The sequence below is a fragment of the Acomys russatus genome, chromosome 24 (assembly GCF_903995435.1).
Source record: "Acomys russatus chromosome 24, mAcoRus1.1, whole genome shotgun sequence".
NCBI classification, from domain to species: Eukaryota; Metazoa; Chordata; class Mammalia; order Rodentia; family Muridae; genus Acomys; species Acomys russatus.
Genome location: NC_067160.1, coordinates 52,878,328 through 52,903,667, shown reverse-complemented (window position 1 = coordinate 52,903,667; position 25,340 = coordinate 52,878,328). Strand labels below are relative to the sequence as shown.

Here is a 25,340-nt window from a genome sequence, read left to right as displayed (position 1 = left end):
TGCCTTTCTGGCTCCCTCCCTGTCCCTGGGTCCCTAGCCCTGCGCCTTCCTTGCTGTTTGGATTAAAGCCTCTGTTTTACACCTGTCCCCTGTGTGAGACATCTTTTCCTGACACGTCTGAATGACTGTTCCCCAGCAGGTGTCTTCCCCAGCAGCTGACTTCCTGGGAATGGGATGTGTGACAGATACTCAGTGAGACAAGAGTGTTCAAGTCCTGGCCATCCCCCTGCTCACTCCCAACGGCAAGGTTGTGGGTAGCTTTCTGAGCCTCTCTGAACCTCAGCACCCGCATCTCGAACATGGGTACAGTCAACAAGTGGTGCTGGTGACCCCAAGCATAGGGCCTGGTTCAGAACACAAGCTGTGTTGTCACTGTGACAGTGTGTGCCCCTCCGAGGCCTGCTAATGAGGAGCCAGATGCCAGCCTCCCACAGCTGCTCTGGACTCCTGTCAGCCCCAGGATGAGGCTGACACTGAAACACGCGTCCTCCATTCCTAAGTGCAGCCCTCTGTGCCCTTAGCCCATGCTTCTGCTGGATAGGGCTGTTCAGCGGGGCTCCTAGACACCAGGCACTCCCGAGATGGCCTGTCCTGTAAAGAGAGAAGCCTTTCTTCTGGTCCGGGAGGCTTCGTACAAAGGCAGGAAGAGGAGCCTCAGCCCAGTCACCTTGCTCTTCCCCTGGACATCCTTGGTTGCCCAAGCCATGTCCCTGGTGTCCAGCACACTTAAATTCTTATAATGGAAAAAAATTCAGGATGGCTGAGCGTCCATGGTCTAGAGCAATGGTTCTCAACCTTCCTAGTGCTGTGGCCCTTTAATACAGTTGCTCATGTTGCGGTGACCCCAACCATGAAGTTATTTCATTGCTACTTCATAACTAATTTTGCCACTTATTAATTGTAATGTAAATATCTGTGCTTTCCGGTGGTCTTAGGCCACCCTGTGAAAGGGTCATTTGATACCCAAAAGGGTCGTGACCCACAGGTTGAGAAACCACTTCTCTAGAGACTTACTTGTTTCACAGGTAATCACTGTTTTTGCGACCACAGCATAGCAGACAAGAACTATTATTTAGTGGATGGTAGTTAAGTTAGTGGGGGTGCTTTTTGGATTACACACAGGCATGTCCAAACTTTTGGTGGTGTGTGTCATAGGCTATTGTTGCTGTGAAGAGACACCATGACCACAGCAACTTTTTTTTTTTTTTTTAAGATTTATTTATTACATGTACAGTGTTCTGTCTGCACGTACACATGCACACCAGAAGAGGGAACCAGATCTCATGATAGGTGGTTATGAGCCACCATGTGGTTGCTGGGAATTGAACTCAGGACCTCTGGAAGAGCAGATGGTGCTCTTAAACGCTGAGCCATCTCTTCAGCCCTAACAGCAACTCTTACAAAGGAAAGCTTTAGTTGGGGCTGGCTTACAGGTTCAGAGTTTAGTTCGTTATCTTCATGGCGGGAAGCACGGCGGCGTGTCGGCAGACATGGTGCTGGAGAAGGAGCTGGGAGTTCTACAGCTGCGTCAGCAGGCAGCAGGAAGAGAGCGGTCCTGGGCCTGGCTTGAGCTTCTGAAACCCACCGCAGTGACACACTTCCTCCTACAAGGCCACACCTCCTAACAGTGCCACTCCCTATGGGCCTGTGGGGCCACACCTCCTAACAGTGCCACTCCCTATGGGCTTGTGGGGCCATTGTCATGCAGAGCAGCACACTGTGACAATGTTATCTACAAAGTTAATATCTGGAGCAATCTAATTGTCTTTGGGCACCTGTACTTACGTGTACATACCCACACACATATGCATGAAATTAAACATAAGGGCTGGGGAGGGCAGCCAGGGGATGCCCCTGGAGAGGCGTCAGATCACATTATAGATGGTTGTGAGCCACCATGTGGTTGCTGGGAATTGAACTGAGGACCTCTGGAAGAGCAGCCAGTGCTCTTAACCACTGAGGCACCTCTTCAGCCACACACAAACATACATGTATGCGAAGCACTCATACACATATTTTCAAATAAAAGGGGCCAACGAGATGGCTCATTATTTAAAGTCACATACTGATCTGGCAGAGGACCTGTGTTCAGTTCCTAGCATCTACGTGGTGGCTCACAATTTTCTATAACTTGAGTTCCAGTGATCCATTGCCCTCTTCTGGCCTCCCTGGGTACTGCACACATGTGTGCTTACATGCAGACAAAGCACAAATTTGTTTTCTGTATAGCACTGTTGAGGCTGGCCTCAAACTCAGAGTCGTGTTTGCCTCTGCCTCCTGAGTGCTGGGATTAAAGATGTGCACCATCATGTCAAGCAAATAAAAACAGGCCTTAAAAATAAAATTTTTTTTCGAGACAGGGATTCTCTGTGTAGGCCTGGCTTTCCTAGAACTCACTTTGTAGACCAGGTTGTCCTTGAACTCAGAGATCCACCTCCAGAGTGCTAGGATAAAAGGTGTGCACTACTGCTCATCAAATATTTTTATTTGTTTACTGTTTGGTTTTGGGTATATGAGAGCTCTATTTGCATGTACACCTGAAGTCGAGAAGAGGGCACCAGATCTCATTATAGATGGTGTGAGCCACCGTGTGGTGGCTGGGAATTGAACTCATGACCTCTGGAAGAGCAGTCAGTGCTCTTAACCCCTGAGCCATCTCTCCAGCTCCTTGGCAAATCTTTTTAAATCTCATTTTAAAAAGTTTTTGAGATGGTCTCATATATCCCAGGCTGCCTCAGATGTGATGAGTAGCTGAGGAAAACCGTGATGAACTCTTGCTCCTCCTGCGTCCTCCTACTCAGTGCTGGGATTAGAGGCATGCACCACCAAGCCGTTTGTGGAGGTGCAGGGGATTGAGTGGGCCTTCGTGCATGCTCGGCAGTCACCCTACCAGCTGAGCCACCGTACCCCCAGTTTACAGTTGAATGTGCATGAGTAGACGCCTTGAAGATGAGTCCCTGGGTAGGGGGTGTAACCATGGCATGGCTGTAGATTCCAGGAACCCCAGTTCGGGGCGGGGGGCGGCTTCCTAGATAGGTGAAGAGTTTGGCGTTTGGTTTGAACGTGCCACCTGAAAATCCTGGGGTGAAGTGGGTAGACAGCCTGCTTGGGAGGCTGTGTTTGGCCCAGGGATGGGCCCTGGTGAGAAGTAGTCCAGTCTTGTGTGAAGCTGTCTAACAGGAAGGAAGGTGGGAGGGGGTAAAGCATACAGGAAGGTCTTGGCCAGCATAGCTTGACTGCTACTGGTGAGGGAGAACAGGAAGGGGTGCTCAGGGTATTACTGTACACCTTCTCAAAGAGTGGGGGGCAGCCGCTCAGGGAGCAGCTGGTGTAGAGATAGGAAGATATAGTGGGCAGACCCTCGCCATGAGTGAGGAGTGCCTGAGGAGATGAGGCACAGGAAACCCTCGTGGCTCTGGCCTGCGCCCTTGCTGAGCCTGCTTCCCTGCAGCAAAGAAGAGGGCTGAGGTGGGTCCCTGGGGAACAGGAGGGGAGAGTGACCCTGGGCGCTACAGCAGCTCACAGCGTTTACTAGAATGGCTTGAGATCTCCCTGAGTCTTTAGCCCATGCCCTTCAGAGGAAGGAGGGCTGTAAGTGGGACGGCGTGTATTCCTACAGCCTGCCTGCCTTTAGGATAGAGGAACCTTTGAGTGCGTGAGACCTGGGGTCGGGGTCGGGGTGGGGTGGGGGGGGTTGGGAGATGGGCCATACTGCTTTCTGCATGCTAAATACAGAGATAGTGGAGACCAGAGGAGAGATGGAGTCAACCCTTGAGGCCAGGGGCAGCCTTCTCCAGGCAGCCAGAGGGTACTTGTCCTGTCCTGCAAGAGGGTACTGACTGGTGGATTGTGCCAGGTTTACCTGAGCAAGGAATGTGGGGCAGAGTCATCAGCTGCCCTAGGGCAGAAGGGTAGTGAAGGGCCCGGGGGGGGGGGGGGGCAGTGGGGAGGTACATTCACACCATGGAGATGGGTGGGAGGGATTCACACTGCCAGGCCATGCTGTACCCATGAAGGATGACTCTGCCGACATCTGGGTCCAAGGAAGCTCAGTGGATGGACATGTCTCTGCCCACCATCCTGAGCCAAACGGACCTTGAAAAGAAGCTGGAGCAAGCAGCTTGTGTTGGAGAGAGTCTGTGTGCCAACCTAGTTGCTCCAGGGAGTTAAGAGGAAAGAGCCCATTGCTAGGAGAGGGCGCTGCACGAAAAACAAAGCCGGGGACTTGGCTGCCCCAACATAGGTTATGTGTTCGTTTTGTTTTTTTCCTTTTTAAAAATTATTTATTTATTTATTACATACAGTATTCTGCCTGCATGTGTGCCTGTGCACTGGAAGAGGGCACCAGATCTCATAGATGGTTGTGAGCCATGTGGTTCTTGAGTGTTGAACTCAGGGCCTCTGGAAGAGCAGACGGTGCTCTTCACCACTGAGCCATCTCTTCAGCCTTGTTTTGTTTTTTCAAGACAGGGTTTCTCTGTGTAACCCTGACTATCCTGGACTTGCTTTGTAGACTAGGCTGGCCTCGAACTCAGAGATCCTCATGCCTCTGCCTCCCAAGTGCTAGGATTAAAGATACGCACCACTACTGCTCGTGTGTGTCTGTGTGTGTGTGTGTGTGTGTGTGTGTGTGTGTGTGTGTGTGTGTGTAAGATTTATTTACTATGTATACAGTTTTTTGCCTGCATGTGCACCTGCACGCCAGAAGAGGACACCAGATTCTGTTATAGATGGTTGGGATCCACTATGTGGTTGCTGGGAACTGAACTCAGGACCTTTGGAAGAGCAGCCTGTGAACGGCGTCCTGAACAGGGACCACAGGCCATGGGCGTCAGCTGGAGCCTGTGTCGTGGGTAGCAGGACACAGCTGTGGAGCTGAGTGGCCGTGGTGGCCTTCTGGGGTTCTGAGTCAGGCTTGGGGACACCATAGCAGTGACCCTCAACACAGCTACACTTAGTTCCCAGCACAGTGCTTACATAGGCACCGGCAGCCTGCCGGAGAGCGGGGCACTGACCAGAAAGCCTAGCACTTAAGCCGTCCCACTCAGTGTAAACCAGTGGTTCATAGGGGGCTGAAGGCTGGGGAAGAGATCTAGTGAGCCCCTCTGTGGGTGTATAAGGATGTGGGGGGACCTGTGTAGGGGTGGGAAGCCCCCGGGGTCTGGGTAGGTGCTGGCCTGGAAGCTGGTACCAGGGAGGCTGAGCTCCTCGGAAGAGGCGGAGAGAAGAGAGAGAAGGCTTCACTGAACCTGGGTCCTATCACCTTTGTGTTGGAGGCTCTGAGAAAAGGCACTGTGCTCAGCCAGGCATGCCGGGTTTGAGCAGCTGCTGGGCAGCAGGCTGAATGGGGCTGGTAAGAGGTTGGCAGGGCTGCCATCCCTGCTAGTGGATAGAGGGAGAGCCAGGCCACAGGGCCTCGGGGTCCTTGCCCTCCCTCTTGTTCTGTCCACACTGGCTTCTCTGTTCTCCCACTCTCTACTGGTTGATTTGCCCCTTGTACCCCATTGGGGACCCCTTGGCTTTTCAGAGCTCAGCTGAGGCCTCACTTGATTGAAAGGCCTCATGTAGCCACCTAAACCAGGCTGCCTCTCCCATTCCAAGCACCAGGCACACTGAGCCGCTGTGCTCGCCTGTCCAAGCTGAAGCTGCAGCAGCTTTCTGAACAGGGAGTGGCAGCCATATGCTTGACCCAGGTTGGAGGCATGGTTGGTGCTGCAGATGCAGCTTTACGTGTGGGGCTGTTGGACACACTTATTCTCAATGCCACTGTCACTGCGCCTGAGGGGCAGGGATCTCACGTGTCCCCGGAAGTGTGCCTTGCACTGCAGGTACTTGAGTTATACATGGGGGTGGCCAGGGTAAAGTCAGGACCCTTCCTGTGCACAGATGATGACGATACAGAAAAGGGAGCTGAGCCCGTGCTCAGAGCTGGAGGTGGGGAACCTCAGACAGCACAGTGGAAGAGCCGTGGAGAGAAAAGTGGGCCTGAGTGTCTGCAGGCCCGGCCTGAGCACTTTCCCTGCCTCAGTGTGGCCAGAGCCCTCTGCTCCCAGCTCTTTGCAGAAGCTGGGATGCTGCAGCGAACAAGGCCTGCCCTCTACTCCTGAGACAGCCTAAGCAAACGCTGGAAATACCCTTGTGTTGAACAGTTAGGGCTTGTTGGAGGCTGACGGGGCAGTCACAGTGGCTATCAGTTGACACCCTTCTATGTTCCTTCTGGTAACAGGCTGTTAAGTAGGGGGAGCAGCGAAGGAGACCGAGAAAGCACATTCTCTTTGGGTGACGAGCAGGTCTGTGTCCTCAGCCTCTGTCCCTGTCCACCTGTGTGGACGTAGTACGTAGTAGCCTGCTTCCTCTGCCTGTGGCACTCAGGGTTTTGGGAAAACTTCCTGCTTTGCCGCTGTCAAGTATGGTTATAGAAAGGCTGAACACCACTGACTCAGCAAAGAAAAAGGGAGTGCAGGCCTTCAAGTTGGCTTCCTCTTTTGTTTATTTGAGACAGAGGCTCACTGTGTATCCCTGGCTGGCCCAGAACTTCCTATGTAGACTAGACTGGCTTCAAATTCTCAGTGAGCCACCTGCCCAGCCTTCTGAACACTGGCGTTATGAACATGAGCTTCCATACCGAGCTACTTTTCATTTTGTATTTTGAATTTTGAAGTCTGTCTACAATATTACATTGGTACTAAGATGGAAACTGATTGGAATGCTCCTCTGAAGAGCCCTGAAGAGTGGCATGCTGTTGACAGGGAGGGGCATGTCTCCCTGGTGTGTATCTGAAGCCTCCCTGGCCTGGCAGGTCTTCTGGGACCCAGTCTGGCTCTCCTGAGTCCTCTGTGATTGGATGCAGCTTCAGTCTTCTTTGAGGTGGCTCTTTGCCCTGCAATTGGCCTGGGGTGTGGAGGTGTGGGCATAGAGAAGACATAGTGGCTGTGCTCCATCCAACACTGCTTCTGTGGGGCTGTTCGGTAGCTTTAGCAAAGCGGGAGAGACCCTGGTGGGTCTAGCCTCATCTACACTAGAGACACAGCCACTCAGGACAACCCCAGCAGCTCTGCGGTAAGGAGGCTTGGGCAGCCCCGCCATGGGCTGCGCTTACAGCTGGGAAGCCAGAAGCCGTGCTCCATTCTGGTTTCAGTGTTGCCTCTGGTCTGCGGCAACCTCTCTAGCTGGGCCTTTGCTGATCCCAGAAAATTTTCTTGGTTTGGGCGTAGACAAATCCTGTTAATCAAGATACTTGCTTGAGACTACACTGGGGTGTTTTAAAAAGGGACACCAAAACCCCAGCACTTGGGAGGCAAAGGCAGAGACAGGCAGATCTCTTCAGAGTTTGATGCCAGCCTGGTCTACATAGTTCAGGCTAGCCAGGGGCTACATTGTGAGCCCCTGTCAAAAAAAGAGGTGGGGGTGGGGCACTGAAATAAAAATCACCCATCACCCAACCCAAAAGGTAGAGTATATGTGGCTTGTTCTCAGGTGACCAGAGTCTAGGCCCAGGTAGTCTCCTGGACAGCTCTTCTGATTGGTTTTACAAGAGGTGCCAACCCTTCTAGAGCCAGCTCTTCATGTAAGCAAAGGAGCTCTGGACCCTGAGTTAGCTCATGTACTTGCTGATGTGTGACCTGGAGCCATCATTAAACACCTCAGAGCCTTAGTTTTCTCGTATATAAGTGAACTGTTAAAGGTACAGGGCTTGGCTGGTCCCATCTCATTTCCTCTCCCCGGGCCTGAGGTGGACATGTGGGGACCCCCACAGAGGGGTGAGGACTGAGTGTGTCTTCTGTGCTTGTCGTTGTGAAGCTCTGAGGAGGCGCATTGCAGGTGTGCTTGCTTCCTTTGCAGAGGCCTTCTGGGGACATGTGAGCTGTGGGCACTACAGGGCTAGGTGGAAGCTCTCACTGACTGTAGATTACAGGCCTGCCATCCAGTCAGGGCCAGGCTGCCTGGTGGCCCCTCCCTCATGAACAGGCCCTGTCTGGCTCAGCTCCTGCCCTGTGTATATGTGCTGGCCCAGGAAGCTGGCTAATTCTGGCCTCTGGGGGCTTCTTTTGTTTGTTTTAGGTTTCAGAGACAGGTTTTCTGTAGCCCAGCCCTACCTAGAACTCAGGGAAATTTTCCCACCTCAGCCTCTCGGGATTACCGTCACGAACCGCCAAACCTCTGGGCACACCTCAGGGGCTCGTGGCTCCTGAGCTAAGCCTGCATAGCAAATGTGGAGCTAAGTGCTCAAAAGTGTGTCACCTCATCCTCCTCACTCTGGCCAGTGTATCCTCAAGTCTCAGAGAAGTGAGGCAAGACAGCTGGCTCAGGGTGCTGACTGGTCTGGGCCATACTGGCCATGTGGCCACCAGCCCCTGTCCTCTGCTTCAGAAGCCATCTTTGCCAACTGGTCCTGGCAGAGGCACCAAGAGGAGACAAGCCTCTCCAGGAGGCAGGTGCTGATCTGCACGGACACCACAGAGGCAGCAATCACCGCTGTGGTTGTGATGAAGCTCCTAACAGTGAGATGTGTTTCTGTACCCTTACGGGAGCCCCGAAAGCAGAGGAGTGATGAAGACAGCGCTGGGAGAATTCCAGTGACCGTCCAGGGCCTCCAGCTGGTCCTAGGATGCTGGGGTGAGGCCTGGCTGGTCTGTCACTCTTGAACCTACATGTGCCAGTGCCCTTCCTTCTTTTAGGAGACTCCTCTGCCTCTGGGGAGCTGCAAGCAGGCCTAAATCCAGGTGTCACCCTTCACACACACACCCCCCCCCCAGGAATGCAGGTCCTACTTGCTGTCCCTCTACATTATGAGCCACATTTGCCTGCCTCTGTCTTACCTGCACCCTGGCCAGCTCGCCCCACACTGGCACTGTTGGCTGTCATTTGCCACTTACTGTGGAGTCCACTCTGCTAGCCAGACCCAAGTCTGACATCCATGATCTGAGAGCTGCAGGAGGAAAGGTCTCTCGGGCCTCTTCGCTCTCTTTTGCACAGATGATGTTTCTTTTCATATTGCAGCCTGACACGAGAGGGGTCAGGAATCCACTGTGGGGCTTGATGCTCTGCAGTCCCTGCTCTGGGCACAGAAGCCTCTTTCCTAGAAAATCCGTTAGAACGGGCAAAGGTTGGGCTCATCGGCCTCCTGGCTGGCTGCTCAGATGCCCAGACTTTGCCTTCCCATCTTACTGTGGTTGGTGCAGGGGTAAGAATGTGACCCAGGCTGTGTCTCTGCACATCCCCTCTGCCAGGCATCCTGGGCTGGGGACTGACTTGCAGAGGACACCAGGGCCAGGGGTGTAATGTGTGAAGCTCAGTGCAAAGGAAAATGCAAGCCTGTTGCTCAAAAAGCAGGAAAGCGGCACGCCCATGATTTCCTTCAAACCTTGTTATGGTGCTTCCCGCCCCCAGCTAAGGGATTTATTGGGGGTGAGGAAACACATGTAACTGACACCCGGAGGAAAAAAACCCTCTCTCTGCAGAGTTGGGACATGGGAAGCTGAAAAATCCTGTCCTGGTATTAGAAATGACCTGTTTAATGTCATTTTAAATAAGGAGAGAGTGAATGTGAGGGCTCTGCAGTTGACCATCTGTCTGTGGGGCAGCACCAACATCACAAACGAATATTAGGGCACCCCGGTCAAGTGACTGCTCATGTGGACTCGCGGAAATGGCGCAATCTCCACTCTGTGGCTTGCCCAAAGGGAACCTTCAGCTGACCAAAACAGACAAACACCAGGCAGGTTACAGAAGGAGGAGAGCACCCCCAGGCCGATGTCCCCAACCCCAGCACCTCTTCTCCACAGGAAAGCGCTGCTGAGGAGCTCAGCGCCCACACGATGAGCCTCCCCTTCCCATATTAGACTGTCTGGCTGCCTACCGGATGGGCTTCCTGTGGCTGCTGCAGGGCAGTGCCCAGTACCAAGTGTATATATATTTGAGGTAGGGTCTTACGTGGCTCAGGCTGACCTCTAGCTTACAAGGTAGCCAAGGGTGACAAACTCCATGGCTTCCTGCTTTCACCTCCTGAGCCCTGGGATCACAGGTATGTCTACCAAGCCTATTTTTATATGCTGTTGGGGACCAGACTCAGGGCTTCCATGCACTCCTGGCAAGCATATACCGGCTGAGCAACTTCTCTACCTGTCCTAGATCTCATGAACAAAATACAAGTTCAAAGCTCGGATCAATGGTTTGTAGACAGTCACCACAGAGCAATGACCCTTGAGGTGGCTTTGCAACTGTAAGAAAAGGCTGAAGAGAAACCGAAGTGTCTAGAGACAGCCATGAACCAGGCGACATCATGGTTTCCCCTGCCTGGCCGGTGCCAAACCAAAATGTTCCACAGAGGAGGTACCCAGCCCGACTAGACAGTACTTACTTAGGAACAGGGCAGTGAATATTCAAGAATATTAAATAGTGATCCTTGCAGCACAGGACTAATTCTTGCTACATGAGAGGCAGAGGCGGGAGGAGATCTGTGAGTTCAAGGTCAGCCTGGGATATATGACAAAACCTTGTCTCAAAAAATAAAGATCACCAGGTGTGGTGGTGCAGGCCTGTAATCCCAGCCCTCAGAGCCAGAGGCAGGTGGATTACTGTGAGTTCCAGGCCAGCCTGGTCTACAGAACAAGTCCAGGATAGCCAAGGCCACACAGGGACATCTGTCTGAAAAAAAAAAGGTGGTGTCCTGCCCCGTGCCCCTCCTTTCCCACCCCGTGCTGGCTGGTGATCGCTCTAGTGTCTCTTCTCCCATTGCTCGTGGCTGACCCCAGCCGACCCTCTGGCTTTCGGACCATGGCCAACCTCAAGTGGACCTTCATAGCCATCAAACCAGACGGCGTGCAGCATGACCTGATGGGTAAAATCATCAAGTGCTTCAAGCAGAAAGGTTCTGCCTGGCGGCCCTGAAGCTCTTTCAGGCTCCAAAAGAACACCCGAAACAGCACTACATTGACCTGAAAGACTGTCCTTTCTTCCCAGGGCTGGTGGAGTACATGAGCTCAAGGCCTGTGGTGGCCATGGCCTGGGAGGGGCTCACTGTGGTGAAAACGGGCTGAGTGATGCTGGGAGAGACCAATCCAGCTGATTCTGAGCCTGGCACCGTTTGGGGGGGATTGAGATTGGTCTATGGTTTAGGCCTGAAGAACTGATTGGCTGATGTCTCGTGCCCGTGACTGAGTGTATGAGTAGGGTAAATAAACTAGGGCTCTTCTCAGCATTAGTGACAGGTCCCTGGACACAGCTCTTCATCCCGCTGAGTGGATGGGTCATACTTTCTAAAACAAAAAGGACTTTTTAATGACAACAATAATGATGATAACGATCTGGGGAGACAGCTCAGTGCCTGAGTGTGCTGGCTGCTCTTCCAGAGGACCAAGTTCAGTTCCCAGCACTAGCATGGTGGATCAGAACTAACTGCAGTTCCAGAGGATCTGACACGTTCTGGCTGAAGCCCAACAGTGCATGCACGTTTGCACAGATGCACACACAACACACATATGCATAAAATAAACATGTTAAAGGACTAACTAAAGACAACAGAGCTATGGAGAAACCCAAAGGGAAGATGCTTGCCTATCATACTGAGGCTCTGGCCTCAACCTCCAGCCCAGGGACTCACCAGGAAATGCAGGGTTTGGGTGGGAAGCTAGGCTGGTGGATATGGGAGTCCGGGGGCCTGGATAGGAAGCACCTGTCTAGTTTTCTTTTTCTTTTTCTTTTTTTTTTTTTAATATATTTATTTAATTTTAATTTGTGTACCTTGGTGTTGGGGTATCAGATCTTGGAGTTACAGACAGTTGTGAGCTGCCATGTGGGTGCTGGGTGCTTTGGAAGAGCAGGCAGTGATCTTAACCACTGAGCAATATCTCCAGCCCCCTTTTTCTTTTCTTTTTATTTATTTATTTATTTTTGTTTTGTTTTGTCTTGTTTTCCTGAGACAGGGTTTCTCTGTGTAGCCTTGGCTGGGCTGGACTCACTTTGTAGACCAGGCTGGCCTCGAACTCACAGCAATCCACCTGCCTCTGCCTCCCAAGTGCTGGGATTAAAGGTGTGCGCTGCCGCTACCACCTGCCTTTTTTTATTTTTTTATGACAAAGTTCCTATACAGCCCTGACTGTCCTGGAACTTACTAGGTAGACCAATCTGGCCTTGAACTCAAATATCTGCCTGCCTCTGCCTCCTGAGTGCTGGAATTAAAGGAGTGTACCGTCATGCCCAACGTGAGGAGAACTTCTTACCAAATGCTTCCTGTTTTTTAAATAGGAAAACTCCCCCTACCCAGATCTAGCCAATGGACAGGACATTCTTCACAGTTGAGTGGAGAGTGGGGTCTGACTTTCACATGTACTCTGGTGCCCCATATTTGACCACATCCCCTGGATGGGGAAGCCTGGTGGCACTCAGAGGAAGGATAGCAGGCTACCAAAAAGAGACTTGATACCCTATGAGCATATACAGGGGAGGAGGTCCCCCTCAGTCACAGTCATGGGGGAGGGGAATAAGGGGAAAATGGGAGGGAGGGAGGGAGGAATAGGAGGATACAAGGGATGGGCTAACAATTGAGATGTAATATGAATAAATTAATAAAATATATTTTAAAAAATAGGAAAACTTGCCGGGTGTGGTGGCGCACGCCTTTAATCCCAGCACTCGGGAGGCAGAGGCAGGTGGATCGCTGTGAGTTCGAGGCCAGCCTAGTCTACAAAGTGAGTCCAGGATGGCCAAGGCTACACAGAGAAACTCTGTCTCGAAAAACCAAAAAAAAAAAAAAAAGGAAAACTCTTTTTCTTACATTATATTCTGATCATACTTTTCCCCTCTCTCAACTTCCTCAAGTGCCTCCCAACCCATGCAACTCCAGCCTGCCTCCACCCTCCAATCTCAGAACAAACCAGGACAGCTGGGGCTACACAGGAGACCCTGTATCAAAAGATGAAAAACAAGCCAGCACTCAAGAGGCAGAGGCAGGCTGATCTCTGAGTTGTAGGCCATCCTGGTCTACAGAGCGAGTTCTAGGACAGCCAAGCCTACACAAAGAAACCCTGTCTCAGTAGACCAACAAAACAATACCTGAAGAGCAAACAAAGAGAGAAACCAAGAAGCTCACACACACACACACACACACACACACACACACACACACACACACCCAAAATATACAAGCAAAAGACCATTAGACAAAAATTTAAAATGCACAGACAAAGCAATTTCAGACAAAAATACCATTGAGTTTGCTTTGTGTTGGCCAGCTAGCCCTGGGCACGGGCCTATCCTGAAATGTGGTTAATATATCAGTGAGACTCCATCGCAGAAAACAACTTTTCCCTTTGCAAGCTGGTCTCAACTGTAGCTAGTTTCTGGTTCGGGATAGGAGCCCATGTCCATTTTCCCTCCTCAGGACTGGGACCTCGTCTGGTTTGAGCATGTGTAGGCCTGTGCAGGCTGCCACATTCTCTGTGAATCCGTAAGTACAGTTTTCTTGGAGTCGTTTCTCCCTCTGGCTCTTAAACCTTTGCTGCCTTCTCTTCCATCTAGCTCCCTAAGCCCAGAGTGGAGGGTGTGGGGAAAACTTGGCATTTAGGACCAAGAGCTCCAAAATCGTTCGCTCTGCTTTTATTGAGCAGTTGTGGTCTCTGTCAGTTCCTGCCTACTGCAAGAAGCAGCTTCTCTGATGATGACTGAACGAGGCACTGATCTATAGGTTTTATCAGAATGTCATTAGGAGTCATTTTACTGTTAGAACAAGACTGTCTGGTTTTGCCCTAGACCCATGGCCTGTCCAGTCTCAAGTTCTTGGTCACCTAAGCCAACTGCTTCCTTTTTAAGACACCCTGAAAAGGATGGATAGTCTATGTAGTCAGGCCCCAAACATACTGACATTTCTTTTAAAGTGTGTGTGTGTGTGTGTGTGTGTGTGTGTGTGTGTGTGTGTGTGTGTGTGTGCGCGCGGGCATATCTATACATATTCCTGTCTGAGGAGGCCGGATTTCCCTGGACCTGAATGAAGTTACAGGCCTTTATTCTATGCCTGGCACTGGTGCTGGGAACTGAACTCAGGTCCTCTGCAAGAACTATACATGCTTTTAACCTTTAAGCCATCTTTCTAGCTACCTTTATTTATTTTTTTAGACATTAGGAAGCCTTTATTTGATGTGTGCACATGAAGGCCAAAGAAAATCTGCAGCAATCAGGTTTCTCTCCTACTCTCTAGGTCCTGGAGACCAAACTCAGGTCACCATGCTTGGTGACAAGCACCTTTGAGCCTTCTCACTAGCCCTGAAATTCAACCGACCTCTCCCTGGTTGGCCTAGAACCTCAGACTCACAGATGTCCACCAAATTAAAAGTGTGTGTCACCTTGCTGAAATGTCTTTTATTTATTATTATTATTATTATTAGTTAATAATGATACTTATAATAATTATTATTATAAACAGGGTTTTTCTGTGTAGCCTTGGCTGTCCTGGATTTGCTTTGTAGACCAGGCTGGCCTCGAACTCACAGAGATTCACCTGCCTCTGCCTCCCCAAATGCTGGGATTACAGGTATGTACCACGCCTGTCTGTCTATCTGTCTTCCTCCCTTTCTCTCTTTTTTTCCCTCTGATTTTTGAAACAGGGTTTCTCTGTGTAGTCCTGGCTGTCCTGGAACTCACCTGATAGACCAGGCTGCCCTCAAACTCAGAGGTCAGCCTGCCTCTGCCTCCCAGGTGCTTGGATTAAGGTGTGTGGCACCTGCCGCCGACGCCACTGCCACAACCACCAGGCTTGCCATCTGTTAAAAAGAGAATTAAACACTAGAGAGACAAAGCAAGTCCAGGCCAGCCAGGGCCATGCACAGAGAAACCCTGTCTTCAAAACAAAAACAAAAACAAAACAAAACAAAAACTGGAGATGCAGTGATTAGAGTGTGTGGTGTGTTCTCAGAGGGCCCAGATTCAGTCCCTTAGTGTGCACATTGGGGAAGCTTACAGCTGCCAGTGCCAGGGGACCTGGCACAACTCTTCCAGCCTCTGTGAGGACTGCACTTACGTGCACAACACAGAACAAAACCTAAACAGCTTAGCTTCTCAAGTGTCCTAGGCTAGCTAGCTTCAAACTTGCTTTGTAGCTGGTGATGACCTTGAAGTTCTGATCCTCCTGTCTCTGGCTTCCAAGTTCTGGGATTCCAAGTGAGCATCACCACACCCGGTTTGTGCAGTACTGGGGATCAAACCAAGGGCCTTATGTATGCTAGGCAAGCACACGAACCCCTGAGTCACACCTCCCTCTACTGAGACAGTGCTTACTTTTAGCCAGCACAGACAAGCCCCAAAGAGCGCTAGATCCCTTGATGGGTTAGCTTTTTTAACTTTAAAAAAAAAAAAAAAAGATGTATTTATTTATTTATTTATTTATTTATTTATTTATGATGTATAGAGCAGTATTTTTTGCCTGCATGTGCTCCTGCATGCCAGAAGAGGGCACCAGATTTCATAGATATTTGTGAGCCGCCATAAGGTTGCTGGGAATTAAACTCAGGACCTTTGGAAGAGCTGTCAGTGCTCTTAACCTCTGAGCCATCTCTCCAGCCCTAGCTTTCTTACCTTGAAAGTATAATCAGAAAATGGGTTTATTATTTGTGTTTTGGGGTTACAGGACTTTTTACTTGAATACCCAACCTTAACCTGTTTTAAAAGGTGACCGGCAGAGCTAGGCATGATGGTGCATGCCTTTAATCCCAGCACTTGGGAGGCAGAGGCAGGTGGATTGCTGTGAGTTCGAGGCCAGCCTGGTCTACAAAGTTGAGTCCAGGACGGCCAAGGCTACACAGAGAAACCCCCTGGCTCGAAAAATGAAAAAAAGAAAGGTGGGGGGGCTGGAGAGATGGCTCAGTGGTTGAGTCCTGTCTGCTCTTCCAAGGGACCAGGGTTCAATTCCCAGCACCCACATGGCAGCTCACAACTATCTGTAACTCTAGTTCTAGGTGATCTGTCACCCCTATACCAATGCACATAAAATAAAAGTAAATTAAAAAGAAAAAAAAAAGAGGTGACTGTCAGGGCTGAAGAGATGGCTCAGAGGTTAAGAGCACTGGCTGCTCTTCCGAAGGTCCTGAGTTCAATTCCCAGCAACCACATGGTGGCTCACAACCATCTAGAATGAGATCTTCTGGCATGCAGGTATATATGCAGGCAAAACACTGTATACATAATAAATAAATAAATCTTTAAAAGAAAAAAAAAAAAAGGTGAATGTCAGGCCAGGTGTGGTGGTATATACCTGCACTCCTAGGACTTGGGAGGGAGAAGCAGAAAGATGGAGTTTGAGGCTAGCCTGGGTTACATAGTGAATAGTGAGATATCCCTCCCGCCCCCCAAATCAAACAGCAAATAAAAACAAAACAACCAAGCAAACTGTGACAGTAAAAACATGACCTGCATTCTAGGAAAGACAAACCTGCCCACTGTGTATCTCCTGGCGAGAGGGCAGGGCTGAGGCCCTGCAAGAGAAGGTTCTGTTTCTTAGGCCACACAGTGTTTAACAGGGCAGCCTCAGGGGAAAGGCTTGGCTTTTCAGAAGAGTTACCACCCGGGAAGAGATGGCCATCCTGGCTTGGGCACCCCATTGTGTGTAAGACACTGCTGTGCAGGGCTCACTGCACATATGCACACCAGTTTTGTGGACAAAGGGCTGGAGAGTGGGAACGTAGATCTCTTATTGCCGCCTACTGTTAGAGGCTGAGCCTGGGGGGTACTCATGTGGCTCAAGGCTGACCTGGAACCACCTGCCTGGATTTGGGGCCTGCACCCCAGAGGAAGTGGCCAGTGATGCACTGTCACCTATTCTCCATTGAATGGATTTGAGTGTGGCCTTTTGTAGCAGGAACCCAGCACACAGCCAAGGGCTCCCCCTCCCCCAGTAAGGGTCACTGGGATTGGGGGTGTCTAGGCTCAGCCCAACAGGAAAAGCAACCGACAAGATTGCTCTGGGGCCTCAGCCTGCCAGCTCTAACCAGGAAAACTGGTTGGGGCAGCTGCCCAGACTGCTGGCTCCTCACCCATCCCCAACCACTCCCTTCCACTGGCCTAGGAGAAGGAAAGAGTCTCCTATAACACCAAGAATTGTCGCTGTTACTGAGTGCCACTTAGGTGCCAGGCCCTGCTGGGTCCCTACAGTCTGTCGGAGCGGTCTAAGGAAACCAAGCTTAGAAATGCTAGACCGATGGGTCTACCCCCACCTCCACCCCTACCCCGACTCCTACACTGAGACTTGAGTCTAGCTGTGTTGGATGATGCCCCCCCCAAAAGCTCTCATGCCCTGAACTGGGCTTCCACAGTTTACAGTGGACAGACCCACCCCTTGACATCCCTGCTGTGCTATCCTCCTGCCCACATGCCTGTGGAGCTCTGAGGCTTTTCCTTTCCTCTTTCCTTTTCCTTTGTCAGTCCTTCTGCCTTGCTCATCTTTCCACTACCTGCTGGTGTGATAGAGATTTTTAGGGCTCACCACAGACACTGCATCCCTATGCCCATTTCTCTCGGGGGTAGGCAGAGACACAGGACTAATTCTGACTAGTGACTGGGAGGCTGAGTGGTGCTCCCACTGTCAGGTCGAGGTGTATAGAGCATACAGAGGACGCCACATTTGTCCTCTGCCACAGGGGCAGTGGCGGTGTTGAGACAGAAACAGCCAGAGTCACCGTGAGTGATGCAGCCTGTAGGTGCTGTCTGTCTTAGCTGGACTTGGCATAGTCAACAAATAAACCTTGAGCCTAGTGCATGCCTCATGTGCTAACGGCTCCTGCGCCCAGTCTGCCAGCCTGAGTTTGGTCTCCAGGATGCACACGGCAGACCAGGAGAACCTGCTCCTTTCTTCCAGCTGTCCTCTGATGTCTGCATGTGTGTCACAGCATGTGCACCCATGTGCATACATACACATAAATAAACAAATAAAACGGTGAAGAATAACCCTGTCGTCAGATCTCTTGGGTTGGGGATTAGCTTGTGGCAGCCTATCCGGGTCTGGCTAATACGTTGCTTAGGTTTCAACCGTCATTTCCCCAGATCGCCCAACACTGTGATCCACGCCTCCAAACAGCCAAAGCTCTGATTTCACTTTCCGGTAATACTTGCTTAACCGTTTCTTTGTTTACTCCTGGTCTTCGGTCTCCTTCACTGCAGGCTCTCTGAGGCAAAGCCCACACCTGTCTGCCTCATACCTGGGTCCCAGTGCAGTGCCTGGCAGATGTAGGTGCCCAAGAAACATGTACATTAAACGAGTGAATGTAAGAGCCAACTGATAGCTGGGCGTGTGGTTGGGTACCCCTTTGGTCCCAGTACTCAGGAGGCTGAGGTAGGTGGATCGCTGTGAGTTCGAGGCCAGCCTGGTCTACAAATTGAGTAGAGGACAGCCAGGGCTGTTACATAGAGAAACCCTGTCTGGAAAAACCAAAACCAAACAAACAAACAAACAAAAAGAGCCAACTGACCAGCTTCCAGGTATTTTTGTGATGTGCTATTGGTGCCTGTGTGTTTGTTTCTTTGTTCTTTTTGGTTTTTTTGAGACAAAGTTTCACTATGTAGCCTTGGCTGTCTTGGATTCCCTTTGTAGACCAGGCTGGCCCCGAACTCACAGTGATTTACCTGCCTCTGCTGGGATTAAAGGCCTGCACCACCACCCGAGGCTTGCCTGTGTGTGTGTGTGTGTGTGTGTTTAAGATTTCTTTATTACATATACAGTGCTCTGCCTGCACATACACCTGCACACCAGAAGAGGACACCAGATCTCATTATAGATGGTTATGAGCCACCATGTGGTTGCTGGGAGTTGAACTCAGGACCTCTGGAAGAGTGGATGGTGCTCTTAACCACTGAGCCATCTCTCCAGCCCTGCCTGTGTGTTTCTAACTCTGAGTGGGCACAAGGCCTCTCAAGTCATCAGAAAGTTGAAAGCTGTGATTATTTTTTCTGGAGCCTTCCTTCTCTCTTCATAACTTTACAGATGAGGCAACAAGGCCTTGTTAGGGAAAGGAAGTGGCTCGTAGGTAGATAGGTGCTAGGCTTTACCAGAACCTGCCCTGAGTCTCTCCATACCTGCTCCATTGCTCTCACTCAACTTAGCGGCTTCCTCTGTAGCTTCTGCCATCTTCCCAAAAAACGCCCTTCTGCAACACCTGTCTTTTTTTTTTTTTTTAAAGATTTATTTATTTATTACATATGCAGTATTCTGCCTGCATATATGCCTGCAAGCCAGAAGAGGACATCAGATCACATTATAGATGGTTGTGAGCCACCAAGTGCTTGCTGGGAGTTGAACTCAGGACCTCTGGAAGAGTGGACGGTGCTCTTAACCTCTGAGTCATCTCTCCAGCCCCGCAACGCCTGTCTTGCTACACCAGGTACTCCTGGGACTAGGAGGGGGCTCAGAGATGGGAAAGAGGAGGTTCCCTCTGGGGCTGGGGAGATGGCTCTGGTAGGGACGTGCCTGCTGCAAACGTAAGGACTTGGTTTTGGATACCATCCCCCATGTGAGTTTTGAGCAACCAGTCTGTCCCCCTAGAACTGTGGGGTAGGATGCGGTGGGCAGGTGGATTTCTGCAACTCAGCAATGAGTCAGCCCTGTCAGTGGATGAGGCCAGCTCTAGTTCGGAGACCCCAGAAAGAAATAATTGATGGAGACACTTAGTGTCAACCTCAGGCTGCCACGTGCCTATGTACACACAGAGACACACAGAAGAGGTCTTCTCTAGAGGACTCCACAATGTCATAAAAAAAAAAAAAAAAAAAAAAAAAAAAAGCTTGTACCTTTGTTTTACTTATTTTGAAATTTTTTTTTTGGACAGAAGGGCTGTTGTACAATGCCCTCTTCTGCCCTCTGTGAGCACCATGCACACAGGCAACACAAGTAAAACACTTATATGCACAGAAATTGTATGTGTTTGTGTATGTCTATGTATGTGAGAGTGTGTGTATGTGCACCGTGTATGGGTGCAGAGGCGGTGGAAGTCAGAAGACATCAGCTTCTCTGGAACTGGAATTACAAATGATTGTGAGTCACCACGTGTGTATTGGGAACCAAACCCAGGTCTTCTCCAAGAAACATTGTGCGCTTAACTGCTGAGCCATCTCTCCAGCCATATATATAGTGGACAGGGTCTCACTGTGTAGCCCTGGTTGTCCTGGGAACTTTGTAGGTAGATCAAGGTGGACTCTAACTCACAAAGATCCTACTGCCTCTGCCTCCCGATGGCTGGGATTAAAGGTGTGCACCACCACTGCCTACCCAGAAATATATATATTTTTTAAACTCTCCCCCTCTCTGAAATAGAGTCTCAGTCAGATAAGCTGGCTTGGCGCTCGCACACTGCGCAGAGGGCGAGCTGTGTTCCATCAGGTGTTTCTCAGTGGTGCTTGCCCCAGAGGGGCTGGGCATCCTGCTCCTCTGCTGGGCAGCTCGTTTACGTTAATGCCGGTGCCTGCCATCCTACAGTGTTCATTTTCCCCTTCTAAATATAAAGCATGCTTATTGTAGAAACTGAGGGACTAGGGAATTGGTGCATGAAGATGCCTAGAATCAAGGTGATCTATGGCCTCAACCCCTAAGGGCCTATTCAGTTTTCTTTATCTGAACAGTGACTAGATCATACCCTCTGTATCACAGATGTCCCTGGGCCCCTCCAGGTGGCCATGTTGGCCTTGCAGGGTCCCTCTTCTTTCTGGCCTGCTGGATGACATCCTTGGCTGCTCATTAAAGCCCTTTTTGGTTCTACCCAAAGCCCACGAGGAACCACATGAATTCCCTCTCTGGTCTCCTTGCAAGCAGTGCCCTTGCCCTCAGTCCTCTGGGAGTGGCCCCTATGGGCTTCCTGCCCCAGAGCCTACCAGGAGAGCCCAGCCCCTACCTTGGCTGTGTAGCTTTCCTTCCCTTGGTCACTCGTGAGTAGCAGATCAGGAAGGTACCGGATGGTCCCATGCCAAGATGAGACCATCTCCAGAGCTGTGCCAACTATTTCTCATCACCCAGGCCTCGAAAGTGGTCCTGTCCAGGCTCCAGGCCTTGCCGAATCCATCAGGAAATACCTCTGGAGGCAATCTCTGTTCCGCACTCACCAGGTGCCATCCACTTCTGAGAAAAAGGCTTCTCTGCTCATGAGGGGTAGCCACCAACTCCTGTCAGGCTTGGCCACTGCTTTGGGAGCCCAACAGTCTTTTCCCGAAATGTTTCGAGTTAACAAAGAAGGTAGTTCCTTTTGGGTGGCAAAGCTGTGAACTAGAAGCCCAGAGCTGCCTTTGCTTGCAGCAGGAAGCTGGTCTGCAGTAAGAGTGGCGGGGTGGGGGGGGGGGGGGGGGGGGGGGAAGCTCAGAACACTCTTTGGAAATCTCTAGCTGTATCCAGCTGTCCCTGAAACCAGTGGCATCCCTGCCCACTGCAAGGTTCCAGTCTCACGTTTTGCCCAAGCTTTATCCGTCACTCTGCTGTCCCTTACCGAAAGTCTTCAAGGACACAGGGATCGGATGGGTCCTGAGTGGGGTGGAGCAGGGACACTCTTCGGTGTCCTCCCTGCCTGTGTCCTGGATCCTGCAGAATGAATCACTAAAGTGCGGGATGTGTGCTTCTGACCCGCCAGCTCAGCTGCAACTAGATCCCGTACTTAGTATAGACGCAATTGTGAATTCTCAACCTGGCCATTGAAGCTACATCCAGCTCAAGTGCCAGCCCCCATCACGAGGCTACAAATTCTTCCCCACCAGACTAGGAGCGCCAACAGGTAGAGGCTGGCTACCAAGTGCTGTGACCCTGGATGTCCGGATCCACCTCTGAGGATGGCTGGGAAGTTGAAATTAGCATTTGTTGTTCTGGCTTATGTATTGCCCTAGTGGTTTTGAGTAGAGAGCTTGTAGGGGCAAAACACCAGCACACACTTTGTAGATGCTCGTCCAGTAGACGAGAGAGTAAGATAAGGCATTTGGTGTGCACTCTCTTTCTCTGCACAGTGGCCCTCCTGGGAGTTTAGAGCATCCCCAGCCTTGGGTCTTCTCTGGAGGGCCACTCAAAGCTCTGCGAGGCTCTCGCTGTCAGCCTGGCATCTAGGTACAAACACAGCTAGAGCTTGCCTGGGCCCTTCCCCAACACCAGGGATAGCCTGCCTTGTGATGTGGGTTTTCTGTGGGGGGAGAGCCGATTAGCCAGGAAGGACCAGAGGCCTCAGTTTTCTGGGTGTTGCCTTTTTGCCACTCACGAGGAGCCTTCTGTCTCTTCTGAGTCCCCTTCAACCTTGGTCTTGCTGGAGAGGACCTGACTGCTCCCCGCCAGTGCACCTGTGCTCTCTGACTCTCAGGACTAGACAGCCCCACCTCTCTCCCCAGTGTTTCTGTGGTGCTCTGCTTGTGGGGCATTAGTCTCTCCCCGGGAGTTCCGGGCTGCCATGTTGTACGCTGCGCAGGAAGCTCCAGGGGCTGTGAGCAGGGTGAGCAGGGTGCTTGGAGATTCACGTGTTGGAGGGCGGGTGTGGCCCTCAGTGTGGTGCCCGGTGTTAGTACCAGGGCTCTGCAGTCAGATCTTGTTTGTTGTTTCAGGAGTAATAATGTCTGTGTCCTCTGTAGAGCAGGTTATCAACCCCTTTGTGTCATTGCTCAAGATAGCTGGGCCCTGAAAATATAAGTGGGGCGAGGTGGTGGTGGGGTGGTCTTCTCTCGCTCCCTGGGCTCTTCCCCAACCCCCAGTTCCACTAGATTCCCAATGTACCTTCTATGTCCTGAGCTTAAGCTCGGAAAACCTGCGCGTGTGGGGAGGGGAGACCCTTAGTCTATAGGCTTGCTGATCTCTGAGGTTTTATTTCGCACCCAAACAGCCACATGTCTTTGCCACATCGGTCCCAAGGATAGGTCCCAAGTCCCTCATTGGGAGTCTTGCTGTGCCCTGCTGCACGCTTCCAACAAAGGCGCCCGACCACGTGCCCTTCTCCACGCAGACCTGGAGTGGGAAAGCTCTGGGACCACTGTCCCTGCTCAGACCAGGGCTGGGTGGGGACGCGACGCTAGGCTGCGGGTGCGCGTGAAGCCTCCCCCTGCAGCCCGGACGCCCCCCGGCTGCGCCTCGCCCACTCCCAACCGCACAAGCTGCAACGCCCTCCAATTGGCACTAGGGGGAGCCGTGGCAACTGGCTTGGATTGACTCAAAACTGCATCCAACAGCTATTTCCTTGGACTTGCAGGAGGAAATGGGGAGGGGGTAAAATGCACCCCCTCCTTAGGCAGCTTCAGCCTCTCTCCGTGGGAGGCAGAGAATACAGACTTGGGTGGGTCGGTGGGATGAAGGTGTCTTTCCTCCCGGTAACTCATACCTCCAGAACATTCCTTTTCTCAACCTGAGTAGCAGACCTTCCTGTCCCCTCCCCCCTCCACCCCGCGTTTTGGAGTGTCCCCAACAACTTCGCCACGCGCGACAGCGGGATGCAGAGCCAAGCAGCCTCCTGAGAATGGATAGCATCCGCCTCTTGGGCCCCTGTGCGACAGCGCCTCCTCTCGCCCAGCGAGGCGCGTGGGGTGGGGCGGCGAGAGTCGCCTGGTCGGTGACTAGGATCTTTTGCGCAGGGTAGGGGAGCACGGGGGGGGGGGGGGGGGAGGGGCAAGCCAATGAGAGCGAGAGATCTTTAGAGAGACAGCCGGAGACGAGAGACATTTCGAGAGAGGCTACCCTCAATAGGAAGAGGCTGCCGTCTTACCCCCACCGCCCTCCACGCCAACCCGGCTCTTCTTTCCTATCCCCTTAGCAAGGCTGGAACCATCCGCGTGCCTTGAGGCCGGAGCCGTGGCTCCAGATGTGAATTTGGTTTCAGTGGGAAGAACGCGAGCTTCCTCGGGCCTTGGCACATTCTCCCACTCTGAGGTCATTCCGTAGGTGGTCAGAGGGGAGCGCACGCCTGGAGCCTTCCTGCCTCCATCCACTGGAGAGGGAGGAGAGGCAGGCGGGAGGGAGCAGAGAGAGAGAGAGAGAGAGGGGAGGGGCACGAGGAGGGAGGGAGACGCCGCCAGCACACCACCAAGTGGCACTGAGCAGTGATAACAAACTCAACTTTAAAAAAAAAAGAAAGAAAGAAAAAGGAAAGGAAAAAAAACTTCCCCGAGTTGCTGCCTGAGAGGTGCGGACGTGCGGTCGGAGGCGCGGGGCGGGGAGTGTGGGTGGCCCAGAAGTCTCCCTGCTGCGGAGAGCTCAGACTAGGGGCCAACTTGGCCCTTGCAACCCTGGGTAGCAGAGGGAAATGTGTTGGAGGCTGGCTCAGCTTCCTGCTGGAGACCCCAGAGCCTCCGGTTCCCACGGGGGGGAGGGGGGCAGGACCCATTGGCGAGGGGGGCGTAGTGACTGGGAGACCTGTAGCACCGGGCTCCATCCTCAGAACCCGCATCTCTCTCCCTCCCTCCCTCCCTCCCTCTCTCTCTCTCTCTCTCTCTCTCTCTCTCTCTCTCTCTCTCTCTCTCTCTCTCACACACACACACACACACACACACCTGGCCCTGCAGATGTGGGCCATCCGGCCCGCTGCGGCCCTGGAGAACTGGGGTTTGCTTGCTTTGGTAGGTTTTCCCACCTCTAGGCCCATGTGAAACCAAAGCACCACTATACACTCTACAATCGACTTTTTATTAAGATTATAAATTTAAACAAATCATCTGAACAGTTTTACCCGGTGAGATACAATTCAGTATGCACAAAAATACAGGAGGAAGAAGGGCCAAGAAGGCAAGGTTTGCAACTTGTTTTGGAGTCCCTGGGGTGGGATGGCAGAGACCCAGAGGGGCTCTGGGCAAACCTCACCTTCTCACAACAAAAGGCTTTTAAATTAAACAAAATCTGTGGAGCTGAGGCGCAGACAGAGTTCTCACAGGCTGGAACAATGCTGGTTTCATGAGATGGAACCGAAGGCTGAAGCAGGACAAGGTAACTTAGAAGCGCGCACACAAACACCACAGCTGACCAGGAGCTAAGGGAAAAAGTCTTCAGCGCAGTCGGCGGTCTGGGCCCCTCCCTCCCCCGGGGATCCAGGTGAAGGAATCGACTTCCTTTTTTGTTTAGAGAGGACCGCAGTGCTGGGCATGATGGGAAATGTAGTTCGCCCTGCTCGCCCCCCACCCCTTCCCCAACAGTGCTGTGTGTGTCCGGGTGCCCCCCCCTCCCCGCCCCATCCGCGAGGCGAGTGGAGGAGGGGAGGACAGAGCCAGAGGGGCGGGGAGAGGAGGGGTTCTAGACGCCCGCCCCGGCAAGAAAAGAAAAAAAAGTTGAAGTGTTTTCATTTCTGCCTTCTCATTTTGAGAACTTTGGAGGCCGCCCCCAGAGAGGAAATGTGACCGAAACGTCCCTTTTGGAGATAGAGTTTGCC

The 25,340-nt window shown here is 51.8% G+C and overlaps 1 pseudogene; it reads left to right on the top strand.

Moving 5' to 3' along the window:
• Positions 1 to 10,776: 10,776 nt before the first annotated feature.
• Positions 10,777 to 11,039, top strand: LOC127207000 (nucleoside diphosphate kinase B-like; annotated as a pseudogene).
• The last annotated feature ends 14,301 nt before the right edge of the window (positions 11,040 to 25,340 follow it).